The sequence below is a fragment of the Microcebus murinus genome, chromosome 11, assembly GCF_040939455.1.
Source record: "Microcebus murinus isolate Inina chromosome 11, M.murinus_Inina_mat1.0, whole genome shotgun sequence".
Taxonomy (NCBI): Eukaryota; Metazoa; Chordata; class Mammalia; order Primates; family Cheirogaleidae; genus Microcebus; species Microcebus murinus.
The window spans coordinates 97,470,229-97,487,355 of NC_134114.1; the positions used below are offsets into that span (position 1 = coordinate 97,470,229).

The following is a 17,127-nucleotide window of genomic DNA, read 5'->3' on the forward strand; positions in this document are numbered from 1 at the left end:
AAAGGTGTGTTGGACTTTGTCAAATGCTTTTTCTGCATCTGTTGACAGAATCATATGCTCTTTGTTCTTGTTTTTATTTATGAGGTGGATTGCATTTATAGACTTGCATACGTATGTTCAACCAGCCTTGCATCCCTGGAATAAAGCCCACCTGGTCATGGTGAATTATTTTTTTTATGTGCTGCTGAATTCTATTTGCTAAAATTTTGTTTAGGATTTTTACATCTATATTCATGAGGGATATTGGTCTGTAATTTTCTTTTTCTGTTGCATCCTTTCCTGGCTTTGGAATCAAGATGATATTGGCTTCGTAGAATGAGTTAGGAAGGATACCATCCTTCTCGATGGTGTGTAATAGTTTCTGTAGTATAGGTATGATTTCATCTTTGTATATTTGGTAGAACTCTGAAGTGTAGCCCTCTTGTTTGGGACTTTTCCATTTGGGGAGGTTATTAATTACTGCTCCAATTTCTGAGCTTGAGATTGGTCTATTCAGGAATTCTGTTACCTCCTGGGTGAACTTAGAGAGGTTGTATGAATCCATGAATTTGTCCATTTCCTATTTGTTATATAATTTTTGGGCATAGAGTTTTTTATAGTAGTCAAACATAATGTTTTGTATTTCTGTGGTTCCTGTTGTGATCTTTCCTTTTTCATTTCTTATTGAATTTATTAGAGTCCTTTCCCTTTGAGTCCTGTCGATCTAGCAAGAGGGCCATCAATTTTGTTTATCGTTTTGAAAAGCCAGCTTCTGGTTTTGTTGATCTTCAGTATAATTTTCTTGTTCTCCATTTCATTAAGTTCTGCTTTGATCTTCATTATTTCTTTTCTTCTACTAGGATTGGAATTTGTTTGCTCTTCTTTTTCCAATTCCTTGAGCCTATTCATTAGGTTATCAATATCTAAGCTTTCTGTTTTTTGGATGTGAGTGTTTATTGCTATTAGTTTTCCTCTCAGGTAAACTTTTGCTGTATCCCACAGGTTTTGGTAACAAGTATCATCATTATCAGTTTGTTCAAAGAAACTCTTGATTTCCCTCTGAATTTCCTCCTTGACCCAATAATGTTTCAATAATAGATTGTTTAGTTTCCATGATTTCATGAGGCCTTGAGTGTTTCTATAGGAATTGAACTGTAATTTTATACCATTATGGTCTGCAAAGATACAAGGTATAATTTCTATTTTCTTGAACTTTTTGAGATCTAATTTGCCACCTAGGATGTGATCAATTTTGGAGAAGGATCCATGGGCTGCTGAGAAGAATGTAAATTCAACTTTATTTGGGTGGAATGTTCTGTAGAGACTGTCAGACCTTTTTGATCAAGGGCTCTGTTCAGGTCCTTTATTTCTTTGCTTATTTTCTGTTTGGAGGATCTATCCAGATCATTCCGTGGAGTGTTGAAGTCCCCTGCTACTATGGCAATGTTGTGTAACATGGTATTTAGATTAGACAAGGTTTGCTTTATGTAATTGGGTGCTCCTGCATTGGGTGCATAAATATTAAGAATTGTTAAATCTTCTTGTTGGGTCTTCCCTTTCACCATTATAAAATAGCATCTTTATCCTTTTTTACTTTTGCTATTTTAAAGCTTATGTTATCTGCAAATAGTATAGCTACCTCAGGTTATTTTGACTTCCGTTTGACTGGATGATAGTTTTCCATCCCTTGACCTTCAGCTGAAAGGCATCTTTGTGGGGTAGATGTGTTTCTTGTAGACAGCAGATACTAGACTTGTGGATTTTTATCCACTCTGCCAATCTATGTCTCTTCAGAGGACAGTTTAAGGCATTTACATTTATTGAGAGGATTGAAATTGGAGGAAGATTTCCATCCATATTGTTGGGTGAAGTCTTGTTGCTTTGTCTTACTCCTTGAGCCATCATGTAGTTCGAGATCTAAGCTTTAATTGTTTGAAGATTTTACTTTGAGAAGTGTCTATTGCCCTGTTTGGTTAGAAATGCGGGTCTGAGAACTTCCTGTAGGGCTGGTCTGGACTTTGCAAATTCCTTCAGTGATTGCTTGTCTGAGAAAGACTTTATTTCTCCCTCATAGATGAAACTTAATTTTGCCGCATAAGGAATTCTAGGTTGGGCTTTGTTCTGTTTTAGAAGATTAAGGATAGGCACCCAATCCCTCCTGGCTTGTAAGGTTTCAGATGAGAAGTCTGCTGTTAGTCTGATAGGTTTTCCTTTATAGGTTAATTGTTGTTTTTTGCCTTGCTGCACAGAGGATTGCTTCTTTCATGTTTACTTTGGTCAACCTAATGACCATGAGACGAGGTGATTACCTTTTCATGTTGAGTCTCCCAGGAGTTCTGTGTGTTTCTTGTATTTGGACATCACGATTTCTGGCCAGGCCTGGCATATTTTCCTCCAGTATTCCATGAAATAAGTTTTCCAGCCCTTGTGATTGTTCCTCTTCCTCTTCCAGAATCATGATCACCCTGAGATTCGGCCTTTTTACATAATCCCACACTTCTTGTAAGCTTTGGTCGTGTCTCTTGTTTCTGTGTTCCCTTTCTTCCTCTGATTTGTTTAGTGTATAGGCATAATCTTCGAGCTCTGAGATTCTTTCCTCTGCATGGTCTATCCTGTTCTGGATGCTTTCCACTGTATTATGGCGATCCTTGATTGTTTCCTTTATTGCCAAAATTTCTGATTGGTTTTTCTGGACAATTTCAATTTCTTTGGAGAACTTTTCATTCATTTCCTGAATCGTTCTTGTGGTTTCTCTATGTTGGGATTCTATTTTCTCTTCAATTCAGTTAAGTTTTCTAACAATCCTTATTTGGAATTCTTCCTCCGTCAGTTTAATCATATGTTGTAAATTTGTGTTGGTTTTTGGAGTTCAAGTATTTTCTTTTGGAGGTGACTTTTCTCTCTGCTCCTTCATGTTTCCTGTGATCTTCCACTGGTTCTTTCTCATTTGGGTGTTTTGTCGAGGACCAGAGGTGTTGAGATTGGGTTATGAGCTAAATTCTGGGATTCCTAAGGAATGATCTTTGGCAGGGCTGGCAATATGTGCTCTGGTCCTATATTGTCTTAGAGGAGTTTGAGTCTGTTGGGTTATCTTTGATCTAATGTCTTCACCTTCTGTCTATAGGGATTAATGGGTTTAGGCCCCTTGCTTAGAGACTCAGGAGTTAGATAACTCTTGTGAGAGCGAGCTCACTCCCAACCCCTAGGTTGAAGTGGGAGGCACTATGATAGGCTCTGAAATTGCTCTCTCTTTTGTTACCTGAGGCCTCTGACAGTCTCAAACAAGAAAGAGACCTGCCACGTCGCTTAGACCCTGCCAGGGTGATGCCATTCCCTTCCGCATGAAATCCAAGTGGGCTGGTCGCCGCCAAGGGTATTCTTCAGTCCTAGCAAAATCAGCCCAGATAGCAGATTCCCTCACCCCTCTGCAGTTCCTGGGAATGGGGCTTCACCTTTGGCTGGAGGCATCGGCTATCAGGCCACAGTAAAGAGGTAAAGAGGGAAGTCAGTTTGATAGGCTGTCCTGATAGGCTGTTAGAGCCACCTTTCTGTGGCCAGTGCCAGCAGGGAGGTGGAAGTGAAGCGGAGGTGACAGTTATGCAACATGGGTTTCGGGTTGAACAGCCTCTTTCTCAACTCTGCCCAGAGGCAGAGTCAGACCCTTTGGCACAAAGCACCCAGACCCAAGTCATAGGAGGGTATGGGTGATGATGTCTCCCCAGGTTATATTAGAAAAGCAGCCTCCTTCACCACTCTGCCTTGCCAAGACAGGCTCTGCTCTCTGGACACAGAGCTGGGCGGCTTGTGCAGTGAGGGACCACCCAGGATCAATCTGGCGGGGCAGCCACGTGAACTGCCACTCTCTGCCTTCTGCTCCTTTAAACACAGAATTCAAGACAAGCGACAGGAGTGGGAACAGCCTCTTTCTCAGTTCCACCCAGAGGTGGAGTCGGAACCTCTGGGGTGAAGCATCCGGACCCAAGTCACAGGGGGGTGTGGGTGATAATGTCTCTCCAGGTTATATCTGGAAAAGCAGCCTCCTTCACAACTCCACCTTGCCAAGCCGGCCTCTGCTCTCTGGACACAGAGTGTGGGCTACTTGTGTAGCGAGAGACCGCCCAAGATCAGTGTGGTGGGGCAGCTGCGCGTACCACCACTCCCTTCCCACCACCCCTCCACAGAGTCCTAGTCAAACTGCAGGACTGGGAAGACGCAGGGGGGTGGGGGGGAAATGGTGTTAGAGGAGCAGAGGGACTTCCCCCAACTCATGGAGTCCCCATGGTTCAAGGAACCGAGCCTTGTGCTCTCCGTCCACTCAGCGCCAGCCAAAACCTCAACTATATCCAAGGTCAAAGCCTCCTTTCGAGTATACTCCCCTCATTCTGGACCTGGAAGCGTCCTGCAGCGAGAGGCCAGACTGGGCTCTCACTCCTGATGAACAGGGGAGCGACTGCTGGGTTCGGACCTTCCCCCACCTGAAACTGCCTCAGCTGAGCACTAAGGAGTGTTCAAAGTGTTCCCTGCTCCAGTCTCCTCTCCACCCAGCTTTGCCTGGTGCTACCACTTCCCACCAACTTCAGGCACTTCCTGGCTTGCGTGCGTGTGGTGCTCAGTGGAGGGGGGTGTCCCCCAGCACCAGGTAGAGCCGCTGCCACCGGCCAGCAGCCCGTCAAGTCGCACCCCCTCCCTCCCTGTTGTGTAGTTCCAGTTCCCTGGGTTTTGTGGAAGATTATCAGATTCGCCTTTGATTTCAGCTACAGTCTTTCTTTTCCCTCCGATTCCCGGTGATTGTCTGCATGCTTGCGAAGCTGGTCCTGTAGAAGTGCAGATCGCTCGTGTGTGGTTGTCCGCTTTCTTCACTTTCTGCTCTGGGAGTAGAGAGCCAAGAAAACACCCTTACTCTGCCATTTTTTTTCTCCACCAAAATACTCTTTTACTTATAGTCACAATGTGACCTTTATCAAAGACCTTCATAGACCTTAATTACTTCTCAAAATTAAGCCTTAAAGATATATGAAAACTTTTTATTTCTGTCTATATTTCAAGAATTTATTTTAAATCACTTTGTAACAACGTCTTTTCCTTTTCTAAATTGTACTTGCATAACACTTCATTAACATGTTGATACAGGGCAGTCCTTCAGTTGCTGTAGACCGTAATAATCTACTAATTGCTGAGGGCTCATTCTGAGGTGTTCCCAGACATTGTTTTTCTGGTGAAGTTTGCTATAATGGGTTTCTGTACTAGCTCACACAGGCAGGCCTCGGGAATTGTGCTTTTTAGCAGTGGAGATGCAACACTTCAAAACAGTTCTTAGCACAGGAAAAGGTTGCTCATGGAGAGTTTGGTGCGACTGGTCCCTTGCCCCATCTCCTTATCTTGTCTTTGTTACTTTGTTACTGCTGGCTTCTATTGCCTGACCCCCATCCCCTTCTGGAGGCTCCTTTTGCTGCCCTCAAATGTGTGCTCATAGTCACCTCATCTTGCCTACAGCTGAGATGAATACCAGGTCCCCAAGAATCATGAACAAAGGCAGCTAATGTTTGAGCAGGGCCACTTATTGAGAATAAAGGAATATCAATTAGTACTAATAGAAAACTTTAAACTTTTAAAGGAATTTACAGAATGATTAACTATCAGTGAAGCCCTTGAAAGTGACCATAGGTTCTCTTCTGAGATTGTATATTTTTATCTTTAATTAAAACAAATATTTCTTAAGCAAAACTTTGTTTTTTATGTCTTTGTAATCACTAGTATTGTAATCATTTTGATTCAGCTCCACAATTTTCTGCTGCAGTTGTATAGTTCAGCAATAAAATGGAAAGATTGACCTTCTATTTTTTTCTTTTTTATACTGAGAAAAATGATTTCATGATTCAGAACAACTGATTTGCATGTTCTGAGCTTTATTTTTCCTTTGGATCAATCATTCATTCAGTTAAGAAATAGTATTGCACCCTCACCCTCCATATGTGCCAAGAACATGTGGAGATGAATAGTGTGCTGTTCTGACTTTAAGGAGTTCACCAGCTAGTGGAGAGATGAGCAAGAAAATGGTGAATAAACAGTGTGTATTACTTCTCTGACAAAGAACACACCTTCTACTCCCAGGATGTTTCAGGGTGTGAGGAGGGCAAAGAAGAAGGATGTTGAGGTCAGCTGGAGAGCTCTTCTAAGAGGAAGTGATGTTTGATGCTTAAAGAATGAGTGAGAATTAAGTTGGCCAGATATTTAAGGGCATTCTAAGAAGAAGAAGGGACAGCATAGGCAAAGGCACAGGAGTGTAATCCTGTAATATTTTGGGGAATTCAAGTACCTGAGAATGGCTGAAGTGCTGTGTGCAGTGATATGTACATATGAGAGTTTGCTGCGTGAGGAAGCTGGACTCAGGCCATCTTGAATCTTGAATGCCAGCTGGACTTCACCTCAAAGGCAAGCTCTTGAAAACTTTTAAGTAGGGGCCTGTGATGTTTTGCTTCATGTGTTGGAAGCATTCGTGGCAGTGTGGAGAACAAATTGGAAGTCGACTGGTAAAAAGGATGAATTGATCAAACTGAAAAACTAGTCCAAATTAGTATTTCTAGGCATTGCTGTCAATAAAGGGATTAGTAAATGGGATTAGTGCCCTTATAAAAGAGACCCCAGAGAGCTACTTGCCCCTTCCACCAGGGAAGAGCACAGCGAGAAGGCACCCTTCATGAACCAGGAAGCAGACCCTCACCAGATGCCAAATCTGCCAGCGCCTTGCTCTTGGACTTCCCAGCCTCCAGAACTGTGAGAAATAAATTTCTGCTGTTTTTAAGCCACTCAGTTGATGATATTTTCTTATAGCACCCCAAGCTGACTAAGGCTCCTACTTTGTCTTTACAATAAAAAGTCAGACTAAAGGATACAACACTTAATGACTTTTTCAGGAAAACCCAACCAAAAAAGTGGTCATTTCCTCATTCCCGATAAAAGTTTATGCTAAAATATAAAAGTGATGAACAGTTTAAAATAATGGAATCCTAGTAAGTAGGCATAGTTGGCACCACAGGCATAGTTGGCACTATTTTTAAAATGAATTTAAAAAAACTTTGGAATGCAGATGAAACTACCAAATGATAATGTGAAGAAAAGGTTGTAAAATCATCCTAGAATATGTAAAGCTTATGAATACTGAAATCAATGAATACTGAAATCAATGAACTCTATAGCAACTTTGCCATTGGAAAATTGATGTAAGCATTAAAATGAAAGTTAGTGAAAATTATTGCCAATAAGCAGATCAAATATAGTTGTCTGAGAAGGAGGCAGGAAAAACTAAAATGCTAATAAACCCATAAAAGTTGTTAAACTATGCCCAATTTCAAACAAACAAGCTCAAATTCCTCCTTGAGAACTTTTAAAAATAAAAAAAGAGATATCTTTTGTAAGGTGCATAAGGGTTGCACAGCTGCCTCATGGTACATAAAAATTACTAGTTCCTGAAAAATTGTGACTTGAAATAACAGTTTTTCAACAGATTTTACTTGTCCAGTACACCAATTCCAAAATTGTCCCAGTCTTTTTTCTTCTTTAAACTAGTTTTTTTCTTAAATTCTTTGTTCAAGTGCACATACTTGACTCTTCTCTGTGCATTTTGTTCTTTAGGTTTATCTATTCATTCAATCATTCATGTACTCATTTATTAATTTACTTGCTGTCCTTTCTGCCAGGTGATATTTTAGGTACCAAGGATACTGATAACTTTTTAGGAACCAAAAAGTTATATCATTGCACTGAGGAAACTGGGAGATGTCAGTTTACTTTCCTTCAGCTCCTCTACTCAGCCATTAGCAAAGCTCCTACCACAGCTGTGCCTCAGCTGCCCCTTTGATGCCTGGATAGAGCAGATGGACTCACTGCGAGCAGTGCCTCCTAGAATGAAGAGGAGCTTTTATAGGTTGCCTTATTAAAGTCTTTGGCCAACTAATCAATTTTTAGTGTTAAACTTTTATAAGGACCCTAGGGCCAATTATTTCTATATTTGTACTCTATTAAGAGTGGCATTAACCATAGGAAAAAAAGTAATTTCATCTTTATTGTCTTTGTGTGTAGCAATGTATATTATTGGGCAAGACAAAACTAGTAGGATCTTGAATTTTGGCCAGTATTAGCCTAAGGAGAATCTATTTAGAAAATAGCTTTGTGACCTTGGGCATACACTTAATTTCTCTGGACCATGGCATCATCATCTGTAAAATTTTAGAGTGTTGGACCAGCTTCCTGCTGAAGGCTGTGTTCACACAAAAGCTGATAAATCTTAGGTTTATAGGAAAAGCAAAGAGAAAATAAGACTCTCATTATAGGTTTGCTTGTCATTACGGCTGCTTTCCCTGCTGATGTTTCTGAAAGGGAAGTAAAACAGAGAGGGAGCAAGTGACCTGCCAGTGACCAGTCTGATGTGGAGTCAGACTAGAATTTACCTTCCTGGCTGTACCTGCCTGCCCCAGAGCATCCAGAGCCTGGATTTCACTAAAAATGGCAGAGAAGGCCAAATCAGGAGACACAGGGGAGTCGGAAGAGGGAGTGATAGAGAGTGTAAATGAAGAAAGTAGTATGGAGAATGGCTTTTGATTTTCCTGTCAATATGAGATTGTTCTCCAACTATTAGTCAGGGTCAGACAGGGTCATTTCTTGAAAGAAAGATCAGTCTAGATACTACAGGAAGTCGTCTTGCTAATGCAGCATGCAGCCCTTTATCTACCAAAACAAAGCTGTATTTTAGGAGTCATAAAGTTGAGATTGAGCTTGTGGCTTCTTATATTTGCATATATACAACATTGTCAAGGAAGTGGAGGTGGAAGCAGAGGCTGCCCAGGCATTTTTTTTTTGAACGTCCTCACCAAATGCAGCTTCGAATAATTACATCCTTTTGCCTACTTACACTTCCTCAGCAGTTTCCTCACATTTCGCCTCAAATCTTCAAAGCTTTTGACCATGTGGGCTTAAACCATGAGAATAAAAGTGTTCAGATTCTTTTCTGGCAATGCCTGCTGCAGGAGATACCTGTGGTCACTCTGCATCCCGGTCTGGTTTAGTGGTTCGGAACTGAGTCCACTGGGAAGAATGGCAGTTGAGTCACAGATGTCCCTGATTATTTGAAACATCTGTATGGTATAAATGTGGAAATAGCTTTTGTACTAATTCACATTTTCAGTTTTGACCAGCAAGTAGCTTAGTCACTTGTAGAATCTAGCTTTTGATGAATTTCATTTCAAGAAGCATGTATTGCTATTATACAACACACAGATGGAGTGCTATTTTAGAAAGACCTTGTCTGTGTTACCCAGTGGAGAGGTGATTTGACTAAGAGGTAAGAGACCTGACATCTGGATTCTCATGTTGTACCACCTACAAATGAGCTTTGTGATCATGGTCAGGTTAACTTGGGGCTTCCATTATTTCATCCACAAAATGAAAGGATTTTGCTTGGACCCCATGAAGGCCTTCAACTCTAATGTTCTGTTTTACTACTGACATTCCTTAGCACAAGAGCTCTGTGAAACCTGGGACATAGGCAGTGCTCTGGAAACTTTGGGGAGCCAAATAAATGTTAGAAACCTAAATTATATGCCCTGTTAGAAGAATGCTGCGTGTATGTGTGTGTGTGTGCATGTGTGTTTGCCTTAATAGAACTGCATAGATTCAGTTGATAGGAAAATTTTCTAAAATCTGGATTTCATAGAAATTCTTCTCCTCAGAAGATCTTTTTTTCCTCTCTAGGGATTTCTTCTCTAAGGAATGGCCTTTGAGGAAAGGATCACCTGACTTGGAGTGCTCAGCTGTGCCCTAATAGTGTCTCGGTAACTGAAGGTTAGCTTCTATAATCCAGGGCCAGCAGAACAGGTGACATGTACTGTGTCTCCCCGAAAATAAGCCCTCCCCATAAAATAAGCTCTAGCAGGATTTCTAAGCATTTGCGCAATATTAGCCCTACCCCAAAAATAAGCCCTAGTGACGGGCATGGCTACGCAGCGTATCTGTACAACCCGTGCATTTCGTGGCAGAGCAGTAAAGAAGAGGAGCAGCCCTTCTCATCTGCCCCATGAGAGCTCTATGGCTTGACATGAGAGATGGGGGCCAATGGTTCTAAAGGAAATAGAGTCAAAAGACAGTCAGGATGGAATTTGGGGTTTGGAGAGTTATGACAATGTTCCAGAAGAAGACAACTTAACTATATTTGAATCAATGTAGATTGTTGTACCATACTTAAAATAAATAACACATCCCCTGAAAATAAGCCCTTAGGGTGTCTTCTTGAGGAAAAATAAATATAAGACCCTGTCTTATTTTCGGGGAAACACAGTAGGTGCCCCTGCCATGCCAGTGAGGGGCAGAATGTCCGTTCTCATCCTTCCCACTGGAGCTGCACACACTGTTGAAAAGGGCCTTCCCGAGAGAGGGCCACGCACACGCTCAGTCTTCCCACAGTGTGTGAGGAAAGACCTCTGGTTCTGATGACCCTCAAGTATCCTGCTGTACGTCAGAGAGTTTATTTGCTCCTCTTTCTCCTTATTATAATTTGACTTTTTCTTTCTTAAGGAAATTGCCTTCTTTTGTCATTTATTCTGTTGTGATTAGAATTTTTTCCTCCTGGTATTGTCAGGGGCCTGGTCAAACCTGAAGCCTCTTCAATGAGTATTTTTGGTTGAACGAAAAAAAAGCTGTAAGTCTTCCTTTCTTCCTGAGTTGATCAAGTTCCGTTTTCTAGTTCATTTTTCTCAAATCCATTCACTCTTGGACCACCTGAGGTCTCATGAGTGTTTGGATAATTCACCTTTACCTTAAACCATGATATTCGGCATCATTCCTGAATTTCCTCTTCTACTCATTTACTTTTCCACTGTGTGCTTCAATCTTGCCTATTTGCCATTCCTCTGAGAAGTGAATTTCTCCTGCCTTTGGTTCTGCTAATCCCTCTGCCTGTGATCTCTTCTGTTCCATCTACCTAGTCAAAAGTTTCTTAAAGAGCTTTTTTGTAAGGTCTTCCATAATGCTATTTCTTATCCTCACTCACCAGGTGGAAATACTTTCTGAACTCATATGCTTATTTTATTATCTTCTTTTGACCCTAATCACATTTTGCTTTGCCTTGCCATTACCATCTACGTAATATCATTCTCACATTAGATTGTTAATTCTTTGACGGGCAGACATGGCCTTCACCAGTGTTTGCTGATTTAAACAACAAATGTGTGTTCATCAGCAAAGCCTTTGAAAGGTTTCCATGTGATAATTGTTAAAGTAATTACATTATGAGAACAGCTGATGAAATTTGAATTAGGTCTGTAGATTATATGGTAGTATTGCATCAATGTTAAATTTCCTTGTTTAGATAATGATACTATAATTATTTAGGTGAATGTCCTTATTCTTAGGAAATGCATATGAAAGTAGGAAGTAAAGGGACTTGACGTGTACACATTACTCTCAAGTGATTCAAAATGTGTATAAACATTGCATATATATGTGCATGGGCATTCTTTGTTCTATTTTTGTAACGTTCAAGTAAATTCAAGAAAAAATGTCAAAATAAAAAGCTTTAAAAATTGAATTTTTATGTATTTTCTAATCAGGGATAATCATAGAAAATTGGCCGAAATATAGGAAAATATAAGGAACATTTATTTGTAGAAGAAAAAGTAACCTAGAGAATAATCTGAAATTCACTGATTTAATATTTTATAAATGACTTGTAGCACAGAGCACATGAAGAATTCTCCAAGTTTTTATGAGGCAGGTCAGTCTTTCTGGCAGTCACATGCTGAATAGCTAAGGATAAATGGCAGGATAATCTGGGACGATGCTCTTTGCGGAAAAACAGCAGATGCACCTCAAAGCACAGGTGGAGCAAGGTCATGCCTCCAGGCACAAAATAACTCAAACTCGTAATTAGAAGGTGATGGCCTCTTGCCAAAAGTTATAATGTAGTTTGGGAAAGATTTCAGAATCATTGAAGGTGGTTTCTTCTGTGTGCTGCTGCTCCTAAAGATGCCAATAAAATGGTGGGCATTATTGGGAGATATTTTGAAAATAAAACAAAGTAGTTTTGGCATGGACATACTTAAGTATAGGCATATTGGTTATCTGTTGCAGTGTAACATTGCCTAAAAAATTAGTGACTTAAAACAACAAACATTTATTACATCACAGTTTCTGTAGACTAGGAATTTGGGAGTAGCTTAGCTGGCGGTTCTGCTGCAGAGTCTCATGAGGTCATAGTCAGTATGTTGGCAGGGTCTACAGTCATCTGAAGGCTTCACTGGGGCTGGAGGACCTGTTCTCAAGATGGGTCACTCACATGGCAGTTGGTAGGAGGCCTCAGTTCCTCACTATGTTAATCTCTCCATATGGCTGCTTGAGAGTCCTAATGATATTGCAGGCAGCTGGCTTCCTGCAGAGTGGTGATCCAAGAAGTGAGATGGAAATTGCAATACCTTTTATGGGTCAACTCTGCAATATTCTGTTGGTTACACAAATCCACTTACTCAATGTGAGAGGGGCTTACACAGGGCAGGGATCATTGGAGGCCATCTTGCAGGCTGGCTATAAAAATAGGATATAATTATGACTGTCAGAGCAGAGTTGGAAAAAAGAGTAAACTTTTTGTGACCTTTGCAAAGCAATATCTTTACAAGATACATTTTTGCATTGGCCTCATGCCTTATTACATTTGTAAATTCCTACTCTTGGTTTTGTCAACTTGTTCTCTTCCACTTTACTTAATATATATAATTTTAATTTAATCCACTTTAAAATCTTGTAAAAATCAACAAAATATAAATAAAAAAAGAGTAAACTTTTATAAAAATAATAAAAGGCTGTTTTTTTTTTTCATGGATGGACCAAGAAAATTAGGACTCTTCAGGTTGAAAAGAATGAGTGGGAATGTTATTGAGGTATATTAAATCATGAGAAGTTTGGAAAAATAGCTATAATTTTATTCACCAAATTTTGGAATGAGAAGTAGTGTTTGAAGTTTCTTTTTCAATAAAAAAGAGATGTATTTTCTTTTTGAGTAGGAAATAAATATACTGAAGCCAGAAAATGAATGGGAATTCAGAATGATTTAAACCCCAACCCATTCTCCCTGATATCCACCCTAATTTCTAGTACTTCTCCTATTCCTGCTAATTTTCTTCCACTGGTTTCTCACACACTTCCTGTTCCTTAGGCTCCCACCCTAGGAAGGTTGTTTCACCTCACACCTGAGTGCAGTAACCTCTGCCCACTCACTGTCTTTGCCTCTGAAGGATTTGGGCCCCTGGTTGGATTTTACATACCTTCTCTGTTAATCTCCGAAACACCTTTGTCATCAAATAATGTCTTTGCTCAAAGACAGTGCCACCATTTGATAGAATGAAGTAGTCTGAACTCCTTAGCCTAGTGCTCAAGACCCTGTTTGTCACCACCAAGCACTACCCACTTTTCTAACATTGCTTCTCACGATCTCTTACAAACTTTCTGCCCTCCACCCCCAAGCTGGCTCACATCTTTCTCTTTGCCTTGCAGCCCCTCCTGGAGTTTTTATTTACTCAGAGCCTTCCTTTTACTGAAGGTGTGTTACTGAGGCAGTTCCCAGGTGTTATGTTGTTCAAACCTCTTCTCTGTCCTAATTGTTTGACTTCAAGCGAGACATTTAATCTGAGTTCCCATATGGGGATGACTCCTCTCACATGGAGTCAGTGAGACTGCACTGTGAGTGTGAGGCGCCACTCTATTTCCAGCTCCTTTTCTTTTGAAGCCTCTGTTCAAGTTTTACTTCCTTCATGAGCCTTCACAGCTCACACTGATTTCCCCGCCTCTTACGACCCTGGCAAGTCATTTCTAAGTTGACTCATGTGGCAAATAATCATGTTTTGTTTATAATTTTTCTCCCCAGGAGATTTTGAAGTACTGAGAGCAGAGTCTGTGCTTTACACGTCATAATAGTCCCCACAGTTTCTTGCCCTTAGATCTTTAATGGGTACAGTTTGTGGATTTTTTCCGTATGTTGTGGGTGATGGATTCATAGGGGCATTGCAGAGGACTTCCCAAAGTTGATGACAAGTGAATCACCAAGGGTCTTCCCCAAACTATCCCTTAACACCATCTGCATAACGACTGGCTTGGCTGGCGAAACAGGCAAACCTGTGTCTGTGCTCCCATAGTGGCCTATTCTGGATTTGATCGTGGCGTGCACCGTGCTGTGTTGATATGGTCAGTTTGTGGCCATTTTCCACGTAGGGCTGTGAGCTCCCTCCGGGTAGCTTTGTGTCTGGCATTGTCAGTACCTTGCTCAGATTTTGCTTGATGTGAATTGTTCAAGGAATGTTAGAACCATTCTATTTATTTATTTATTTATTTTTGAGACTGGGTCTTGCACTGTTGCCTGGGCTGTAGTGCAGTGACGTCATAATAGAACTGTTTTTAAACATTTACTTAATGCTAATGTTTAGGGATTTTGGGTGGCCTTGTTTATAAATACATTATAAAGTTCTAAAATAGGATTTGAGAGTATTTTTTTCTTTTATTAATGTTGGTGGATATACTCATTTAGCTTATAATCTTAGAAGCTTCTCAGGAACTCTCTGTGATTGCCACTATAATGATTTAATTAAATTTAGAAGAATATTTTTGTTGTGGAATTCGATGTAAGCAAAATGACATGAAGCCCCCAAAACAAAATAAATATACTACTCTTAGAAATGAATATAGTCATGTCTGGATAATGGACTATGTTATTAGAATAACTAGTCTTGGATGGTGAACATAGTGTATTTCCATGGAAGTTCTCATCTGAGGTTGTTCTCAGGGCAACTAGCAAGTGTTACTCTTTCAACATCTTTAATACCCTGAAGCTGGACCGTTGCTACTCTGTTCACAAGCTCAAAGCTCCAGAAAGAACACGGCAACTGCCCCTGCCAGCCTTTGGGAGTAGTTTGAGGAAAAGTGAGTACGTCCTTTATAGATAAAACGATGGAGTGGTCAAGTGAAATAGATGGCTCATGGTAGCCTAGGGAAAACAATTGTGGAAAAGTGGCTATTCTTAACCCAGAAATTGGTTTTAATTTAGAGGTGAGAGGATCGTAAGGGTAGGAAATGAGGTTGACAAAAAAATGGGTAAGAGCACCTAAGTTCTTTCTGTGTGTGCACTTTACAATCCTAGGAAAGGAATAAATTTTAGAGCCAAAGGAATTGTCTGAAATTATTTTCCCTCTGTTGTTGCAAAAATAAATTAGTAAGGCAACACCCAATTATTTATTTCTCTTTAACAAACCAAGAAAGAAACTACTGCCTATCATCTGAACTCAGACTCATCCATTGTGAAGATTTTATTCATCTTGATTGTTATTTACTGAGGCTCTTTTGATAGAATAAGCAAAACCTGACTTCCAAGTGGAGCTCCAAGGCACATAGGCAGCAAGAGTTAACTCTGAGGGCTGTGTTTCCTCTTTCTAATAGGAGCACTTTAGCAGTGCTAATCAGTTGTACTGATTTTCTGTTTTGATTTTTCCATAATAATTAAGTGAATGATCTGGAATGCAATCAAGTTTGGCATGAGGGGGTTCATGCAAATGACTCTATTTTTTTACATTTTAAATTTTGCTAAATGGAATCATAGGGAAAGTTACTTGAAGAGGAAGTCTGGGTGGGTGAGGGCATCCAACACCCAATTTTGAGTTTTGAATATATTCAAAATGTCTATTTTAATGAAGTAAATCACCACTGTGTTGCCTTTATTTTCAAGTGAGATAATGCTGTTTTTTAAAAGTTGTATTTTGTTTTCATTTGCACTGCAAAGAGGAAAATTATAGTATAAGACAGGATGGTGATACAGCATAGAAGAGAGAAATGAGGAAACAAATGTATTGAACTTTTCCACCTTTAGAGTAGGCATAATGGAAAAAGTATACCCACGTTTATTCACCAAAACTTATGGAAGAAAACAAGTAAAATAGAGAAAGAGTATATGTGATGACTTCTGTGATAGCTTAATTTGATTGTATATAAAGGGACTGCCCTTTATTGAACAAGATGGAACAAAAGGACAATCCATGTTTCGGAATATAGTGAAATGCTGCATTTCTGTAGTTCCTTACAGCTTATTGGCATGTTTGTGAGATGTCTTCCTTCCTCACCTTCTATAACATTTGCATTATTTTCTCAGTTTTAATCAGCTTATGTGAATTTGGGAGGTCCCTGCATCATGATCAAGGAATTCTTTTTTGCTTTTGACATTTTATTCTCTAATGTAGATTATTCTAGAACTCAGTTAATTTTCTAATTTTAATTACAAAAATGCTTTGGGACTAAGAAGCCAAGTAATATATACATGCATATAATACATACACACATATATATATATTTTTAATATACCATTTTTTTTTCAAAAACACCACCTGCATCTTTTCAATGCAGTTTGATATTTCTGTATACTGAACTTAAAGGGCAATGCACAGGTGACCAAATTCTGCTTTTATCCTGACAGCTCCCCTTCACAGAGCAATGTATCAGGTGTAAAGCAAGGAGAGAAACCAGACGATTAGTGTCAACATTTTTGCATTAAAAGAGAACACACAACCTTTCTTTTTCTTGGAATTTGATTCATTGCTTGTGGCAGTTTCTAACTTTACAGACTAAACATTTCTAATTGGTAAATGGATGGTTTGAGTCTGAGATGGTGACTCAGGAAATAAACTTTCCAATTTGAGTTAATTGTTTATGAGTGGATGGCGGATTACTGCTTGCCAGTCTCTCTGTTGTCTTTGAGGAAAGAGTGAAAGTTCATATACATATTTCACACTTCATTGAAAGGAAATACTTCTGACATAGATAAAGCAATGAAACAGAGAGATATTTGCCATGCTTATCTGTTATAGCCAAATATATTAAAGGTTTTTTTGATGGATGAGGAAAACACTAGCTATATATTACATCTTCAACTGTAAAATAGGGACAATAAAACCACTACTTCTTGGGTAAATTTCTGTGAGAACTAAATAGATATTAATATAAAGGGCTCAGTACTGTGTCTGGCACACAGTAGTCAGTCAGGAAATGTTAGCTGTTATTGTTTATTGTTATTATTATCATTTTTTACTCATTCCTGTTAAATGGAATAGCTTCTTTAGTTATATAATG

The 17,127-nt window shown here is 39.7% G+C and overlaps 1 protein-coding gene across 4 annotated transcripts in view; it reads left to right on the forward strand.

Moving 5' to 3' along the window:
- MEGF10 (multiple EGF like domains 10) overlaps window positions 1–17,127 on the forward strand; it is a 177,128-nt gene that overhangs the window by 26,116 nt on the left and 133,885 nt on the right. The window contains exon 3 of one of the 4 annotated variants that reach the window (XM_020290109.2): window positions 9,727–9,816. The exons of the other annotated variants lie outside the window; for them this stretch is intronic. The gene's annotated coding sequence lies outside the window, so the exon portion shown is untranslated. The remainder of the gene's footprint in view (window positions 1–9,726; window positions 9,817–17,127) is intronic. 4 annotated transcript variants of the gene reach the window in all.